The sequence below is a fragment of the Scyliorhinus torazame genome, unplaced genomic scaffold (genome assembly GCF_047496885.1).
Source record: "Scyliorhinus torazame isolate Kashiwa2021f unplaced genomic scaffold, sScyTor2.1 scaffold_51, whole genome shotgun sequence".
Taxonomy (NCBI): Eukaryota; Metazoa; Chordata; class Chondrichthyes; order Carcharhiniformes; family Scyliorhinidae; genus Scyliorhinus; species Scyliorhinus torazame.
This window is the reverse complement of record NW_027307778.1, coordinates 941936-961336: the sequence shown is the minus strand read 5'-3', so window position 1 is coordinate 961336 and position 19401 is coordinate 941936.

The following is a 19401-nucleotide window of genomic DNA, read 5'->3' as shown; positions in this document are numbered from 1 at the left end:
TGATGCAAGCCCTTCTGAAACCAATCGGCAAATTACTCAAAACGCTTAACTCGCCGAGAAAATCACTTTTGTTCCACAATGAATGCCTGGCAAAAAATAGTTAATTTTGAAGCAAGCCGTTCTGAAACCAATCGGCAAATTACTCAAAATGCTTAACTCGCCATGAAAATCACTTTTGTTCCACAATGAATGTCTGGCAAAAAATAGTTAATTTTGAAGCAAGCCATTCTGAAACCAATCGGCAAATTACTCAAAATGCTGAACGCGCCGAGAAAATCACTTTTTCTCAAACTGAATGTCCGACAAAAAATACTTAATTTTGATGCAAGCCGTTCTGAAACCAATCGGCAAATAACTCAAAATGCTTCACTCGCCGGGGAAATCACTTTTTTTCCACAATGAATGTCTGGCAAAATATAGTAAATTTCAATGCAAGCCACTCTGAAACCAATCGGCAAATTACTCAAAACGCTTAACTCGCCGAGAAAATCACTTTTGTTCCACAATGAATGTCTGGCAAAAAATAGTTAATTTTGAAGCAAGCCGTTCTGAAACCAATCGGGAAATTACTCAAAATGCTTAACTCGCTGGGAAAATCACTTTTTTCCCACAATGAATGTCTGGCAAAAAATAGTAAATTTCAATGCAAGCCATTCTGAAACTAATCGGCAAATTACGCAAAACGCTTAACTCGCCGAGAAAATCACTTTAGTTCCACAATGAATGTTGGCAAAAAAATAGTTAATTTTGAAGCAAGCCTTTCTGAAACCAATCGGGAAATTACTCAAAATGCTTAACGCACCGAGAAAATCAATTTTTCCCACAATGAATGTCTGGCAAAAAATAGTTAATTTTGATGCAAGCCATTCTGAAAACAATCGGCAAATTACTCAAAACGCTTAACTCGCCGTGAAAATCACTTTTGTTCCACAATGAATGTCTGGCAAAAAATAGTTAATTTTGAAGCTAGCCATTCTGAAACCAATCGGCAAATTACTCAAAATGCTGAACGCGCCGAGAAAATCACTTTTTCTCAAATCTGAATGTCCGACAAAAAATACTTAATTTTGATGCAAGCCGTTCTGAAACCAATCGGCAAATAACTCAAAATGCTTAACTCGCCGAGAAAATCACCTTTTTCCCACAATGAATGACTGGCAAAAAATAGTAAATTTCAATGCAAGCCATTCTGAAACCAATCGGCAAATTACTCAAAACGCTTAACTCGCCGAGAAAATCACTTTTGTTCCACAATGAGTGTCTGGCAAAAAATTTAATTTTGAAGCAAGCCGTTCTGAAACCAATCGGCAAATTACTCAAAATGCTTAATTCGCCGGGAAAATGACTTTTTTCCACAATGAATGTCTGGCAAAAAATAGTTAATTTTGTTGCAAGCCTTTCTGAAATCCATCGGCAAATAACTCAAAATGCTTAACTCGCCGAGAAAATCACTTTATTTCCACAATGAATGTCTGGCAAAAAATAGTTAATTGTGATGCAAGCCATTCTGAAACCAATCGGCAAATTACTCAAAATGCTTAACTCGCCGAGAAAATCACTTTTATCACACAATGAATGTCTGGCAGAAAATAGTCAATTTTGATGCAAGCCCTTCTGAAACCAATCGGCAAATTACTCAAAACGCTTAACTCGCCGAGAAAATCACTTTTGTTCCACAATGAATGCCTGGCAAAAAATAGTTAATTTTGAAGCAAGCCGTTCTGAAACCAATCGGCAAATTACTCGAAATGCTTAACTCGCCATGAAAATCACTTTTGTTCCACAATGAATGTCTGGCAAAAAATAGTTAATTTTGAAGCAAGCCATTCTGAAACCAATCGGCAAATTACTCAAAATGCTGAACGCGCCGAGAAAATCACTTTTTCTCAAATCTGAATGTCCGACAAAAAATACTTAATTTTGATGCAAGCCGTTCTGAAACCAATCGGCAAATAACTCAAAATGCTTAACTCGCCGGGGAAATCACTTTTTTTCCACAATGAATGTCTGGCAAAATATAGTAAATTTCAATGCAAGCCACTCTGAAACCAATCGGCAAATTACTCAAAACGCTTAACTCGCCGAGAAAATCACTTTTGTTCCACAATGAATGTCTGGCAAAAAATACTTAATTTTGATGCAAGCCGTTCTGAAACCAATCGGCAAATTACTCAAAGTGCTTAACTCGCAGGGAAAATGACTTTTTTCCACAATGAATGTCTGGCAAAAAATAGATAATTTTGAAGCAAGCCGTTCTGAAACCAATCGGGAAATTACTCAAAATGCTTAACTCGCTGGGAAAATCACTTTTTTCCCACAATGAATGTCTGGCAAAAAATAGTAAATTTCAATGCAAGCCATTCTGAAACTAATCGGCAAATTACGCAAAACGCTTAACTCGCCGAGAAAATCACTTTAGTTCCACAATGAATGTTGGCAAAAAAATTGTTAATTTTGAAGCAAGCCTTTCTGAAACCAATCGGGAAATTACTCAAAATGCTTAACGCACCGAGAAAATCAATTTTTCCCACAATGAATGTCTGGCAAAAAATAGTTAATTTTGATGCAAGCCATTCTGAAAACAATCGGCAAATTACTCAAAACGCTTAACTCGCCGTGAAAATCACTTTTGTTCCACAATGAATGTCTGGCAAAAAATAGTTAATTTTGAAGCTAGCCATTCTGAAACCAATCGGCAAATAACTCAAAATGCTTAACTCGCCGGGGAAATCACTTTTTTTCCACAATGAATGTCTGGCAAAATATAGTAAATTTCAATGCAAGCCACTCTGAAACCAATCGGCAAATTACTCAAAACGCTTAACTCGCCGAGAAAATCACTTTTGTTCCACAATGAATGTCTGGCAAAAAAATCGTAAATTTTGATGCAAGCCGTTCTGAAACCAATCGGCAAATTACTCAAAATGCTTAACTCGCCGGGAAAATCACTTTTTTCCCCACAATGAATGTCTGGCAAAAAATAGTCAATTTTGATGCAAGCCCTTCTGAAACCAATCGGCAAATTACTCAAAACGCTTAACTCGCCGAGAAAATCACTTTTGTTCCACAATGAATGCCTGGCAAAAAATAGTTAATTTTGAAGCAAGCCGTTCTGAAACCAATCGGCAAATTACTCAAAATGCTTAACTCGCCGGGAAAATCACTTTTTTCCACAATGAATGTTTGGCAAAAAATAGTAAATTTTGATGCAAGCCGTTCTGAAACCAATCGGCAAATTACTCAAAATGCTCAACTCGCCGGGAAAATCACTTTTTTCCACAATGAATGTCTGGCAAAAAATAGTTAATTTTGATGCAAGCCGTTCTGAAACCAATCGGGAAATTACTCAAAATGCTTAACGCGCCGAGAAAGTCATTTTTTCCCACAATGAATGTCTGGCAAAAAATAGTAAATTTCAATGCAAGCCATTCTGAAACCAATCGGCAAATAACTCAAAATGCTTAACTCGCCGATAAAATCACTTTTTACCCACAATGAATGCCTGGCAAAAAATAGTTAATTGTGATGCAAGCCGTTCTGAAACCAATCGGAAATAACTCAAAATGCTTCACTCGCCGAGAAAATCACTTTTATCACACAATGAATGTATGGCAAAAAATAATTAATTTTGATGCAAGCCGTTCTGAAACTAATCGGCAAATTACGCAAAACGCTTAACTCGCCGAGAAAATCACTTTAGTTCCACAATGAATGTTGGCAAAAAAATAGTTAATTTTGAAGCAAGCCTTTCTGAAACCAATCGGGAAATTACTCAAAATGCTTAACGCACCGAGAAAATCAATTTTTCCCACAATGAATGTCTGGCAAAAAATAGTTAATTTTGATGCAAGCCATTCTGAAAACAATCGGCAAATTACTCAAAACGCTGAACTCGCCGTGAAAATCACTTTTGTTCCACAATGAATGTCTGGCAAAAAATAGTTAATTTTGAAGCTAGCCATTCTGAAACCAATCGGCAAATTACTCAAAATGCTGAACTCGCCGAGAAAATCACTTTTTCTCAAATCTGAATGTCCGACAAAAAATACTTTATTTTGATGCAAGCCGTTCTGAAACCAATCGGCAAATAACTCAAAATGCTTAACTCGCCGGGGAAATCACTTTTTTTCCACAATGAATGTCTGGCAAAATATAGTAAATTTCAATGCAAGCCACTCTGAAACCAATCGGCAAATTACTCAAAACGCTTAACTCGCCGAGAAAATCACTTTTGTTCCACAATGAATGTCTGGCAAAAAAATAGTAAATTTTGATGCAAGCCGTTCTGAAACCAATCGGCAAATTACTCAAAATGCTTAACTCGCCGGGAAAATCACTTTTTTCCCCACAATGAATGTCTGGCAAAAAATAGTCAATTTTGATGCAAGCCCTTCTGAAACCAATCGGCAAATTACTCAAAACGCTTAACTCGCCGAGAAAATCACTTTTGTTCCACAATGAATGCCTGGCAAAAAATAGTTAATTTTGAAGCAAGCCGTTCTGAAACCAATCGGCAAATTACTCAAAATGCTTAACTCGCCGGGAAAATCACTTTTTTCCACAATGAATGTCTGGCAAAAAATAGTAAATTTTGATGCAAGCCGTTCTGAAACCAATCGGCAAATTACTCAAAATGCTCAACTCGCCGGGAAAATCACTTTTTTCCACAATGAATGTCTGGCAAAAAATAGTTAATTTTGATGCAAGCCGTTCTGAAACCAATCGGGAAATTACTCAAAATGCTTAACGCGCCGAGAAAGTCATTTTTTCCCACAATGAATGTCTGGCAAAAAATAGTAAATTTCAATGCAAGCCATTCTGAAACCAATCGGCAAATAACTCAAAATGCTTAACTCGCCGAGAAAATCACTTTTTACCCACAATGAATGCCTGGCAAAAAATAGTTAATTGTGATGCAAGTCGTTCTGAAACCAATCGGAAATAACTCAAAATGCTTCACTCGCCGAGAAAATCACTTTTATCACACAATGAATGTATGGCAAAAAATAATTAATTTTGATGCAAGCCGTTCTGAAACCAATCGGCAAATTAATCAAAATGCTTAACTCGCCGAGAAAATCACTTTTTTTCCCACAATGAATGTCTGGCAAAAAATATTAAAATTCAATGCAAGCCATTCTGAAACCAATCGGCAAATAGCTCAAAATGCTTAACTCGCCGAGAAAATCACTTTTTACCCACAATGAATGTCTGGCAAAAAATAGTCAATTTCAATGCAAGCCATTCTGAAACCTATCGGCAAATAACTCAAAATGCTTAACTCGCCGAGAAAATCACTTTTTTCCCACAATGAGTGCCTGGCAAAAAATAGTTAATTTTGAAGCAAGCCGTTCTGAAACCAATCGGCAAATTACTCAAAATGCTTAATTTTTACCCACAATGAATGTCTGGCACAAAATAGTAAATTTCAATGCAAGCCATTCTGAAACCTATCGGCAAATAACTCAAAATGCTTAACTCCACGGGAAAATCACTTTTTTCCACAATGAATGTCTGGCAAAAAAATAGTAAATTTTGATGCAAGCCGTTCTGAAACCAATCGGCAAATTACTCAAAATGCTTAACTCGCCGGGAAAATCACTTTTTTTCCACAATGAATGTCTGGCAAAAAATAGTTAATTTTGATGCAAGCCGTTCTGAAACCAATCGGGAAATTGCTCAAAATGCTTAACGCGCCGAGAAAGTCATTTTTTCCCACAATGAATGTCTGGCAAAAAATAGTTAATTTTGATGCAAGCCGTTCTGAAACCAATCGGGAAATTACTCAAAATGCTTAACGCGCCGAGAAAGTCATTTTTTCCCACAATGAATGTCTGGCAAAAAATAGTAAATTTCAATGCAAGCCATTCTGAAACCAATCGGCAAATAACTCAAAATGCTTAACTCGCCGAGAAAATCACTTTTTACCCACAATGAATGTCTGGCACAAAATAGTAAATTTCAATGCAAGCCATTCTGAAACCTATCGGCAAATAACTCAAAATGCTTAACTCGCCGAGAAAATCACTTTTTTCCCACAATGAATGTCTGGCAGAAAATACTCAATTTTGATGCAAGCCCTTCTGAAACCAATCGGCAAATTACTCAAAACGCTAAACTCGCCGAGAAAATCACTTTTGTTCCACACTGAATGCCTGGCAAAAAATAGTTAATTTTGAAGCAAGCCGTTCTGAAACCAATCGGCAAATTACTCAAAATGCTTAACTCGCCGGGAAGATCACTTTTTTCCACAATGAATATCTGGCAAAAAATAGTAAATTTTGATGCAAGCCGTTCTGAAACCAATCGGGAAATTACTCAAAACGCTTAGCTCGCCGAGAAAATCACTTTTGTTCCACAATGAATGTCTGGCAAAAAAGTTAATTTTGAAGCAAGCCGTTCTGAAACCAATCGGCAAATTTATCAAAATGCTTAACTCGCCGGGAAAATCACTTTTTTCCCACAATGAATGTCTGGCAAAAAATAGTAAATTTCAATGCAAGCCATTCTGAAACCAAACGGTAAATAACTCAAAATGCTTAACTCGGCGAGAAAATCACTTTTTACCCACAATGAATGTCTGGCAAAAAAATAGTAAATTTTGATGCAAGCCGTTCTGAAACCAATCGGCAAATTACTCAAAATGCTTAACTCGCCGGGAAAATCACTTTTTTCCCACAATGAATGTCTGGCAAAAAAATAGTTAATTTTGAAGCAAGCCTTTCTGAAACCAATCGGGAAATTACTCAAAATGCTTAACGCACCGAGGAAATCAATTTTTCCCACAATGAATGTCTGGCAAAAAATAGTTAATTTTGATGCAAGCCATTCTGAAAACAATCGGCAAATTACTCAAAACGCTGAACTCGCCGTGAAAATCACTTTTGTTCCACAATGAATGTCTGGCAAAAAATAGTTAATTTTGAAGCTAGCCATTCTGAAACCAATCGGCAAATAACTCAAAATGCTGAACTCGCCGAGAAAATCACTTTTTCTCAAATCTGAATGTCCGACAAAAAATACTTTATTTTGATGCAAGCCGTTCTGAAACCAATCGGCAAATAACTCAAAATGCTTAACTCGCCGGGGAAATCACTTTTTTTCCACAATGAATGTCTGGCAAAATATAGTAAATTTCAATGCAAGCCACTCTGAAACCAATCGGCAAATTACTCAAAACGCTTAACTCGCCGAGAAAATCACTTTTGTTCCACAATGAATGTCTGGCAAAAAAATAGTAAATTTTGATGCAAGCCGTTCTGAAACCAATCGGCAAATTACTCAAAATGCTTAACTCGCCGGGAAAATCACTTTTTTCCCCACAATGAATGTCTGGCAAAAAATAGTCAATTTTGATGCAAGCCCTTCTGAAACCAATCGGCAAATTACTCAAAACGCTTAACTCGCCGAGAAAATCACTTTTGTTCCACAATGAATGCCTGGCAAAAAATAGTTAATTTTGAAGCAAGCCGTTCTGAAACCAATCGGCAAATTACTCAAAATGCTTAACTCGCCGGGAAAATCACTTTTTTCCACAATGAATGTCTGGCAAAAAATAGTAAATTTTGATGCAAGCCGTTCTGAAACCAATCGGCAAATTACTCAAAATGCTCAACTCGCCGGGAAAATCACTTTTTTCCACAATGAATGTCTGGCAAAAAATAGTTAATTTTGATGCAAGCCGTTCTGAAACCAATCGGGAAATTACTCAAAATGCTTAACGCGCCGAGAAAGTCATTTTTTCCCACAATGAATGTCTGGCAAAAAATAGTAAATTTCAATGCAAGCCATTCTGAAACCAATCGGCAAATAACTCAAAATGCTTAACTCGCCGAGAAAATCACTTTTTACCCACAATGAATGCCTGGCAAAAAATAGTTAATTGTGATGCAAGCCGTTCTGAAACCAATCGGAAATAACTCAAAATGCTTCACTCGCCGAGAAAATCACTTTTATCACACAATGAATGTATGGCAAAAAATAATTAATTTTGATGCAAGCCGTTCTGAAACCAATCGGCAAATTAATCAAAATGCTTAACTCGCCGAGAAAATCACTTTTTTTCCCACAATGAATGTCTGGCAAAAAATATTAAAATTCAATGCAAGCCATTCTGAAACCAATCGGCAAATAGCTCAAAATGCTTAACTCGCCGAGAAAATCACTTTTTACCCACAATGAATGTCTGGCAAAAAATAGTCAATTTCAATGCAAGCCATTCTGAAACCTATCGGCAAATAACTCAAAATGCTTAACTCGCCGAGAAAATCACTTTTTTCCCACAATGAGTGCCTGGCAAAAAATAGTAAATTTTGAAGCATGCCGTTCTGAAACCAATCGGCAAATTACTCAAAATGCTTAATTTTTACCCACAATGAATGTCTGGCACAAAATAGTAAATTTCAATGCAAGCCATTCTGAAACCTATCGGCAAATAACTCAAAATGCTTAACTCCACGGGAAAATCACTTTTTTCCACAATGAATGTCTGGCAAAAAAATAGTAAATTTTGATGCAAGCCGTTCTGAAACCAATCGGCAAATTACTCAAAATGCTTAACTCGCCGGGAAAATCACTTTTTTTCCACAATGAATGTCTGGCAAAAAATAGTTAATTTTGATGCAAGCCGTTCTGAAACCAATCGGGAAATTGCTCAAAATGCTTAACGCGCCGAGAAAGTCATTTTTTCCCACAATGAATGTCTGGCAAAAAATAGTTAATTTTGATGCAAGCCGTTCTGAAACCAATCGGGAAATTACTCAAAATGCTTAACGCGCCGAGAAAGTCATTTTTTCCCACAATGAATGTCTGGCAAAAAATAGTAAATTTCAATGCAAGCCATTCTGAAACCAATCGGCAAATAACTCAAAATGCTTAACTCGCCGAGAAAATCACTTTTTACCCACAATGAATGTCTGGCACAAAATAGTAAATTTCAATGCAAGCCATTCTGAAACCTATCGGCAAATAACTCAAAATGCTTAACTCGCCGAGAAAATCACTTTTTTCCCACAATGAATGTCTGGCAGAAAATACTCAATTTTGATGCAAGCCCTTCTGAAACCAATCGGCAAATTACTCAAAACGCTAAACTCGCCGAGAAAATCACTTTTGTTCCACAATGAATGCCTGGCAAAAAATAGTTAATTTTGAAGCAAGCCGTTCTGAAACCAATCGGCAAATTACTCAAAATGCTTAACTCGCCGGGAAGATCACTTTTTTCCACAATGAATATCGGGCAAAAAATAGTAAATTTTGATGCAAGCCGTTCTGAAACCAATCGGGAAATTACTCAAAACGCTTAGCTCGCCGAGAAAATCACTTTTGTTCCACAATGAATGTCTGGCAAAAAAGTTAATTTTGAAGCAAGCCGTTCTGAAACCAATCGGCAAATTTATCAAAATGCTTAACTCGCCGGGAAAATCACTTTTTTCCCACAATGAATGTCTGGCAAAAAATAGTAAATTTCAATGCAAGCCATTCTGAAACCAAACGGTAAATAACTCAAAATGCTTAACTCGGCGAGAAAATCACTTTTTACCCACAATGAATGTCTGGCAAAAAAATAGTAAATTTTGATGCAAGCCGTTCTGAAACCAATCGGCAAATTACTCAAAATGCTTAACTCGCCGGGAAAATCACTTTTTTCCCACAATGAATGTCTGGCAAAAAATAGTCAATTTTGATGCAAGCCCTTCTAAAACCAATCGGCAAATTACTCAAAACGCTTAACTCGCCGAGAAAATCACTTTTGTTCCACAATGAATGCCTGGCAAAAAAAAGTTAATTTTGAAGCAAGCCGTTCTGAAACCAATCGGCAAATTACTCAAAAATGCTTAACTCGCCGGGAAAATCACTTTTTTCCACAATGAATGTCTGGCAAAAAATAGTAAATTTTGATGCAAGCCGTTCTGAAACCAATCGGGAAATTACTCAAAATGCTTAACTCGCTGGGAAAAACACTTTTTTCCCAGAATGAATGTCTGGCAAAAAATAGTTAATTTTGATGCAAGCCATTCTGAAACCAATCGGCAAATTACTCAAAACGCTTAACTCGCCGTGAAAATCACTTTTGTTCCACAATGAATGTCTGGCAAAAAATAGTTAATTTTGAAGCAAGCCATTCTGAAACCAATCGGCATATTACTCAAAATGCTGAACGCGACGAGAAAATCACTTTTTCTCCAATCTGAATGTCCGACAAAAAATAGTTAATTTTGATGCAAGCCGTTCTGAAACCAATCGGCAAATAACTCAAAATGCTTAACTCGCCGGGAAAATCACTTTTTTTCCACAATGAATGACTGGCAAAAAATAGTAAATTTCAATGCAAGCCATTCTGAAACCAATCGGCAAATTACTCAAAACGCTTAACTCGCCGAGAAAATCACTTTTGTTCCACAATGAGTGTCTGGCAAAAAAGTTAATTTTGAAGCAAGCCGTTCCGAAACCAATCGGCAAATTACTCAAAATGCTTAACTCGCCGGGAAAATGACTTTTTTCCACAATGAATGTCTGGCAAAAAATAGTTAATTTTGTTGCAAGCCTTTCTGAAATCCATCGGCAAATAACTCACAATGCTTAACTCGCCGAGAAAATCACTTTATTTCCACAATGAATGTCTGGCAAAAAATAGTTAATTGTGATGCAAGCCATTCTGAAACCAATCGGCCAATTACTCAAAATGCTTAACGCGCCGAGAAAATCACTTTTTCTCAAATCTGAATGTCCGACAAAAAATACTTAATTTTGATGCAAGCCGTTCTGAAACCAATCGGCAAATAACTCAAAATGCTTAACTCGCCGAGAAAATCACTTTTTACCCACAATGAATGCCTGGCAAAAAATAGTTAATTGTGATGCAAGCCGTTCTGAAACCAATCGGAAATAACTCAAAATGCTTCACTCGCCGAGAAAATCACTTTTATCACACAATGAATGTATGGCAAAAAATAATTAATTTTGATGCAAGCTGTTCTGAAACCAATCGGCAAATTACTCAAAATGCTTAACTCGCCGAGAAAATCACTTTTTTCCCACAATGAATGTCTGGGAAAAAATATTAAAATTCAATGCAAGCCATTCTGAAACCAATCGACAAATAACTCAAAATGCTTAACTCGCCGAGAAAATCACTTTTTACCCACAATGAATGTCTGGCAAAAAATAGTCAATTTCAATGCAAGCCATTCTGAAACCTATCGGCAAATAACTCAAAATGCTTAACTCGCCGAGAAAATCACTTTTTTCCCACAATGAGTGCCTGGCAAAAAATAGTTAATTTTGAAGCAAGCCGTTCTGAAACCAATCGGCAAATTACTCAAAATGCTTAACTCCACGGGAAAATCACTTTTTTCCACAATGAATGTCTGGCAAAAAATAGTTAATTTTGATGCAAGCCGTTCTGAAACCAATCGGCAAATAACTCAAAATGCTTAACTCGCCGAGAAAATCACTTTTTACCCACAATGAATGTCTGGCAAAAAATAGTAAATTTCAATGCAAGCCATTCTGAAACCTATCGGCAAATAACTCAAAATGCTTAACTCGCCGAGAAAATCACTTTTTTTCCACAATGAATGTCTGGCAGAAAATACTCAATTTTGATGCAAGCCCTTCTGAAACCAATCGGCAAATTACTCAAAACGCTAAACTCGCCGAGAAAATCACTTTTGTTCCACAATGAATGCCTGGCAAAAAATAGTTAATTTTGAAGCAAGCCGTTCTGAAACCAATCGGCAAATTACTCAAAATGCTTAACTCGCCGGGAAGATCACTTTTTTCCACACTGAATGTCTGGCAAAAAATAGTAAATTTTGATGCAAGCCGTTCTGAAACCAATCGGGAAATTACTCAAAACGCTTAACTCGCCGAGAAAATCACTTTTTACCCACAATGAATGTCTGGCAAAAAATAGTCAATTTCAATGCAAGCCATTCTGAAACCTATCGGCAAATAACTCAAAATGCTTAACTCGCCGAGAAAATCACTTTTTTCCAAATGAATGTCTGGCAAAAAATAGTTAATTTTGATGCAAGCCGTTCTGAAATCCATCGGCAAATAACTCAAAATGCTTAACTCGCCGAGAAAATCACTTTTGTTCCACAATGAATGTCTGGCAAAAAAAATAGTTAATTTTGAAGCAAGCCGTTCTGAAACCAATCGGGAAATTACTCAAAATGCTTAACTCGCCGAGAAAATCATTTTTTCCCACAATGAATGTCTGGCAAAAAATAGTTAATTTTGATGCAAGCCATTTTGAGACCAATCGGCAAATTACTCAAAACGCTTAACTCGCCGTGAAAATCACTTTTCTCCCACAATGAATGTCTGGCATAAAATAGTAAATTTCGATGCAAGCCATTCTGAAACCAATCGGCAGAAAACTCAAAATGCTTAACTCGCCGAGAAAATCACTTTTTTCCCCACAATGAATGTCTGTCAAAAAATAGTAAATTTCAATGCAAGCCATTCTGAAACCAATCGGCAAATTACTCAAAATGCCTAACTCGCCGGGAAAATCACTTTTTTCCACAATGAATGTCTGGCAAAAAATACGAAATTTTGATGCAAGCCGTTCTGAAACTAATCGGGAAATTACTCAAAATGCTTAACTCGCTGGGAAAATCACTTTTTCCCACAATGAATGTCTGTCAAAAAATAGTAAATTTCAATGCAAGCCATTCTGAAACTAATCGGCAAATTACGCAAAACGCTTAACTCGCCGAGAAAATCACTTTTACCACACAATGAATGTATGGCAAAAAATAATTAATTTTGATGCAAGCAGTTCTGAAACCAATCGGCAAATTACTCAAAATGCTTAACTCGCCGAGAAAATCACTTTTTTCTCACAATGAATGTCTGGCAAAAAATATTAAAATTCAATGCAAGTCATTCTGAAACCAATCGGCAAATAACTCAAAATGCTTAACTCGCCGAGAAAATCACTTTTTACCCACAATGAATGTCTGGCAAAAAATAGTTAATTATGAAGCAAGCCGTTCTGAAACCAATCGGCAAATTACTCAAAATGCTTAACTCGCCGGGAAAATCACTTTTTTCCACAATGAATATCTGGAAAAAATAGTAAATTTTGATGCAAGCCGTTCTGAAACCAATCGGCAAATTACTCAAAATGCTTAACTCGCCGGGAAAATGAATTTTTTCCACAATGAATGTCTGGCAAAAAATAGGTAATTTTGATGCAAGCCGTTCTGAAACCAATCCGCAAATTACTCAAAATGCTTAACTCGCCGAGAAAATCACTTTTTTCCCACAATGAATGTCTGGCAAAAAATAGTAAATTTCAATGCAAGCCGTCTGAAACCAATCGGCAAATTACTCAAAATGCTTAACTCGCCGAGAAAATCACTTTTATCACACAATGAATGTCTGGCAGAAAATAGTCAATTTTGATGCAAGCCCTTCTGAAACCAATCGGCAAATTACTCAAAACGCTTAACTCGCCGAGAAAATCACTTTTGTTCCACAATGAATGCCTGGCAAAAAATAGTTAATTTTGAAGCAAGCCGTTCTGAAACCAATCGGCAAATTACTCAAAATGCTTAACTCGCCGGGAAATCACTTTTTTCCAAATGAATGTCTGGCAAAAAATAGTTAATTTTGATGCAAGCCGTTCTGAAATCCATCGGCAAATAACTCAAAATGCTTAACTCGCCGAGAAAATCACTTTTGTTCCACAATGAATGTCTGGCAAAAAAAATAGTTAATTTTGAAGCAAGCCGTTCTGAAACCAATCGGCAAATAACTCAAAATGCTTAACTCGCCGAGAAAATCACTTTTATCACACAATGAATGTCTGGCAGAAAATAGTTAATTTTGATGCAAGCCATTCTGAAAACAATCGGCAAATTACTCAAAACGCTTAACTCGCCGTGAAAATCACTTTTGTTCCACAATGAATGTCTGGCAAAAAATAGTTAATTTTGAAGCAAGCCATTCTGAAACCAATAGGCAAATTACTCAAAATGCTGAACGCGCCGAGAAAATCACTTTTTCTCAAATCTGAATGTCCGACAAAAAATACTTAATTTTGATGCAAGCCGTTCTGAAACCAAATGGCAAATAACTCAAAATGCTTAACTCGCCGAGAAAATCACTTTTGTTCCACAATGAATGTCTGGCAAAAAATACTTAATTTTGATGCAAGCCGTTCTGAAACCAATCGGCAAATTACTCAAAATGCTTAACTCGCAGGGAAAATGACTTTTTTCCACAATGAATGTCTGGCAAAAAATAGTTAATTTTGAAGCAAGCCGTTCTGAAACCAATCGGGAAATTACTCAAAATGCTTAACGCACCGAGAAAATCAATTTTTCCCACAATGAATGTCTGGCAAAAAATAGTAAATTTCAATGCAAGCCATTCTGAAACTAATCGGCAAATTACGCAAAACGCTTAACTCGCCGAGAAAATCACTTTAGTTCCAGAATGAATGTTGGCAAAAAAATAGTTAATTTTGAAGCAAGCCGTTCTGAAACCAATCGGGAAATTACTCAAAATGCTTAACGCACCGAGAAAATCAATTTTTCCCACAATGAATGTCTGGCAAAAAATAGTTAATTTTGATGCAAGCCATTCTGAAAACAATCGGCAAATTACTCAAAACGCTTAACTCGACGTGAAAATCACTTTTTTTCCACAATGAATGTCTGGCAAAAAATAGTTAATTTTGAAGCAAGCCATTCTGAAACCAATCGGCAAATTACTCAAAATGCTGAACGCGCCGAGAAAATCACTTTTTCTCAAATCTGAATGGCCGACAAAAAATACTTAATTTTGATGCAAGCCGTTCTGAAACCAATCGGCAAATAACTCAAAATGCTTAACTCGCCGGGGAAATCACTTTTTTTCCACAATGAATGTCTGGCAAAATATAGTAAATTTCAATGCAAGCCACTCTGAAACCAATCGGCAAATTACTCAAAACGCTTAACTCGCCGAGAAAATCACTTTTGTTCCACAATGAATGTCTGGCAAAAAATACTTAATTTTGATGCAAGCCGTTCTGAAACCAATCGGCAAATTACTCAAAATGCTTAACTCGCAGGGAAAATGACTTTTTTCCACAATGAATGTCTGGCAAAAAATAGTTAATTTTGAAGCAAGCCGTTCTGAAACCAATCGGGAAATTACTCAAAATGCTTAACTCGCTGGGAAAATCACTTTTTTCCCACAATGAATGTCTGGCAAAAAATAGTAAATTTCAATGCAAGCCATTCTGAAACTAATCGGCAAATTACGCAAAACGCTTAACTCGCCGAGAAAATCACTTTAGTTCCACAATGAATGTTGGCAAAAAAATAGTTAATTTTGAAGCAAGCCGTTCTGAAACCAATCGGGAAATTACTCAAAATGCTTAACGCACCGAGAAAATCAATTTTTCCCACAATGAATGTCTGGCAAAAAATAGTTAATTTTGATGCAAGCCGTTCTGAAACCAATCGGGAAATTACTCAAAATGCTTAACTCGCTGGGAAAATCACTTTTTTCCCACAATGAATGTCTGGCAAAAAATAGTAAATTTCAATGCAAGCCATTCTGAAACTAATCGGCAAATTACGCAAAACGCTTAACTCGCCGAGAAAATCACTTTAGTTCCACAATGAATGTTGGCAAAAAAATAGTTAATTTTGAAGCAAGCCGTTCTGAAACCAATCGGGAAATTACTCAAAATGCTGAACGCGCCGAGAAAATCACTTTTTTCCACAATGAATGTCTGGCAAAAAAATAGTCAATTTTGATGCAAGCCCTTCTGAAACCAATCGGCAAATTACTCAAAACGCTTAACTCGCCGAGAAAATCACTTTTGTTCCACAATGAGTGTCTGGCAAAAAAGTTAATTTTGAAGCAAGCCGTTCTGAAACCAATCGGCAAATTACTCAAAATGCTTAACTCGCCGGGAAAAGCACTTTTTTCCACAATGAATGTCTGGCACAAAGTAGTAAATTTTGATGCAAGCCGTTCTGAAACAAATCGGGAAATTACTCAAAATGCTTAACTCGCTGGGAAAATCACTTTTTACCCACAATGAATGTCTGGCAAAAAATAGTCAATTTCAATGCAAGCCATTCTGAAACCTATCGGCAAATAACTCAAAATGCTTAACGCGCCGGGAAAATCACTTTTTTGCCACAATGAATGGCTGGCAAATTATAGTAAATTTCAATGCAAGCCACTCTGAAACCAATCGGCAAATTACTCAAAACGCTTAACTCGCCGAGAAAATCACTTTTGTTCCACAATGAATGTCTGGCAAAAAATACTTAATTTTGATGCAAGCCATTCTGAAACCAATCGGCAAATTACTCAAAACGCTTAACTCGCCGAGAAAATCACTTTTGTTCCACAATGAGTGTCTGGCAAAAAAGTTAATTTTGAAGCAAGCCGTTCTGAAACCAATCGGCAAATTACTCAAAATGCTTAACTCGCCGGGAAAATGACTTTTTCTCCACAATGAATGTCTGGCAAAAAATAGTTAATTTTGTTGCAAGCCGTTCTGAAACCAATCGGCAAATAACTCAAAATGCTTAACTCGCCGAGGAAATCACTTTTTTCCCACAATGAATGTCTGGCAAAAAATAGTAAATTTCAAAGCAAGCCGTTCTGAAACCAATCGGCAAATTACTCAAAACGCTTAACTCGCCGAGAAAATCACTTTTGTTCGACAGTGAATGTCTGGCAAAATATAGTTAATATTGAAGCAAGCCGTTCTGAAACCAATCGGCAAATTGCTCAAAATGCTTAACGCGCGAGAAAATCACTTTTTTCCACAATGAATGTCTGGCAAAAAAATAGTAAATTTTGATGCAAGCCGCTCTGAAACCAATCGGCAAATTACTCAAAATGCTTAACTCGCCGGGAAACTCACTTTTTTCCCACAATGAATGTCTGGCAAAAAATAGTCAATTTTGATGCAAGCCCTTCTGAAACCAATCGGCAAATTACTCAAAACGCTTAACTCGCCGAGAAAATCACTTTTGTTCCACAATAAATGCCTGGCAAAAAATAGTTAATTTTGAAGCAAGCCGTTCTGAAACCAATCGGCAAATTACTCAAAATGCTTAACTCGCCGGGAAAATCACTTTTTTCCACAAAGAATGTCTGGCAAAAAATAGTAAATTTTGATGCAAGCCGTTCTGAAACCAATCGGCAAATTACTCAAAATGCTTAACTCGCCGAGAAAATCACTTTTGTTCCACAATGAGTGTCTGGCAAAAAAGTTAATTTTGAAGCAAGCCGTTCTGAATCCAATCGGCAAATTACTCAAAATGCTTAACTCGCCGGGAAAATGACGTTTTTCCACAATGAATGTCTGGTAAAAAATAGTCAATTTCAATGCAAGCCATTCTGAAACCTATCGGCATATAACTCAAAATGCTTAACTCGCCGAGAAAATCACTTTTTTCCACAATGAATGTCTGGCAAAAAAATAGTAAATTTTGATGCAAGCCGTTCTGAAACCAATCGGCAAATAACTCAAAATGCTTAACTCGCCGAGGAAATCACTTTTTTCCCACAATGAATGTCTGGCAAACAATAGTAAATTTCAAAGCAAGCCGTTCTGAAACCAATCGGCAAATTACTCAAAACGCTTAACTCGCCGAGAAAATCACTTTTGTTCGACAGTGAATGTCTGGCAAAATATAGTTAATATTGAAGCAAGCCGTTCTGAAACCAATCGGCAAATTGCTCAAAATGCTTAACGCGCGAGATAATCACTTTTTTCCACAATGAATGTCTGGCAAAAAAATAGTAAATTTTGATGCAAGCCGCTCTGAAACCAATCGGCAAATTACTCAAAATGCTTAACTCGCCGGGAAAATCACTTTTTTCCCACAATGAATGTCTGGCAAAAAATAGTCAATTTTGATGCAAGCCCTTCTGAAACCAATCGGCAAATTACTCAAAACGCTTAACTCGCCGAGAAAATCACTTTTGTTCCACAATAAATGCCTGGCAAAAAATAGTTAATTTTGAAGCAAGCCGTTCTGAAACCAATCGGCAAATTACTCAAAATGCTTAACTCGCCGGGAAAATCACTTTTTTCCACAATGAATGTCTGGCAAAAAATAGTAAATTTTGATGCAAGCCGTTCTGAAACCAATCGGCAAATTACTCAAAATGCTTAACTCGCCGAGAAAATCACTTTTGTTCCACAATGAGTGTCTGGCAAAAAAGTTAATTTTGAAGCAAGCCGTTCTGAATCCAATCGGCAAATTACTCAAAATGCTTAACTCGCCGGGAAAATGACGTTTTTCCACAATGAATGTCTGGTAAAAAATAGTTAATTTTGTTGCAAGCCGTTCTGAAATCCATCGGCAAATAACTCAAAGTGCTTAACTCGCCGAGAAAATCACTTTATTTCCACAATGAATGTCTGGCAAAAAATAGTTAATTGTGATGCAAGCCGTTCTGAAACCAATCGGCAAATAACTCAAAATGCTTAACTCGCCGAGAAAATCACTTTTATCACACAATGAATGTCTGGCAGAAAATAGTCAATTTTGATGCAAGCCCTTCTGAAACCAATCGGCAAATTACTCAAAACGCTTAACTCGCCGAGAAAATCACTTTTGTTCCACAATGAATGCCTGGCAAAAAATAGTTAATTTTGAAGCAAGCCGTTCTGAAACCAATCGGCAAATTACTCAAAATGCTTAACTCGCCATGAAAATCACTTTTTTCCAAATGAATGTCTGGCAAAAAATAGTAAATTTTGATGCAAGCCGTTCTGAAACCAATCGGCAAATTACTCAAAATGCTTAACTCGCCGGGAAAATGACTTTTTTCCACAATGAATGTCTGGCAAAAAATAGGTAATTTTGAAGCAAGCCGTTCTGAAACCAATCGGGAAATTACTCAAAATGCTTAACTCGCCGGGAAAATCACTTTTTTCCAAATGAATGTCTGGCAAAAAATAGTTAATTTTGATGCAAGCCGTTTCCAAACCAATCGGCAAATTACTCAAAATGCTTAACTCGCTGGGAAAATGACTTTTTTCCACAATGAATGTCTTTCAAAAAATATTTAATTTTGATGCAAGCCGTTCTGAAATCCATCGGCAAATAACTCAAAATGCTTAACGCACCGAGAAAATCACTTTTTCCCACAATGAATGTCTGGCAAAAAATAGTAAATTTCAAAGCAAGCCGTTCTGAAACCAATCGGCAAATTGCTCAAAATGCTTAACGCGCGAGAAAATCACTTTTTTCCACAATGAATGTCTGGCAAAAAAATAGTAAATTTCAATGCAAGCCATTCTGAAACTAATCGGCAAATTACGCAAACGCTTAACTCGCCGAGAAAATCACTTTTGTTCCACAATGAATGTTGGCAAAAAAATAGTTAATTTTGAAGCAAGCCGTTCTGAAACCA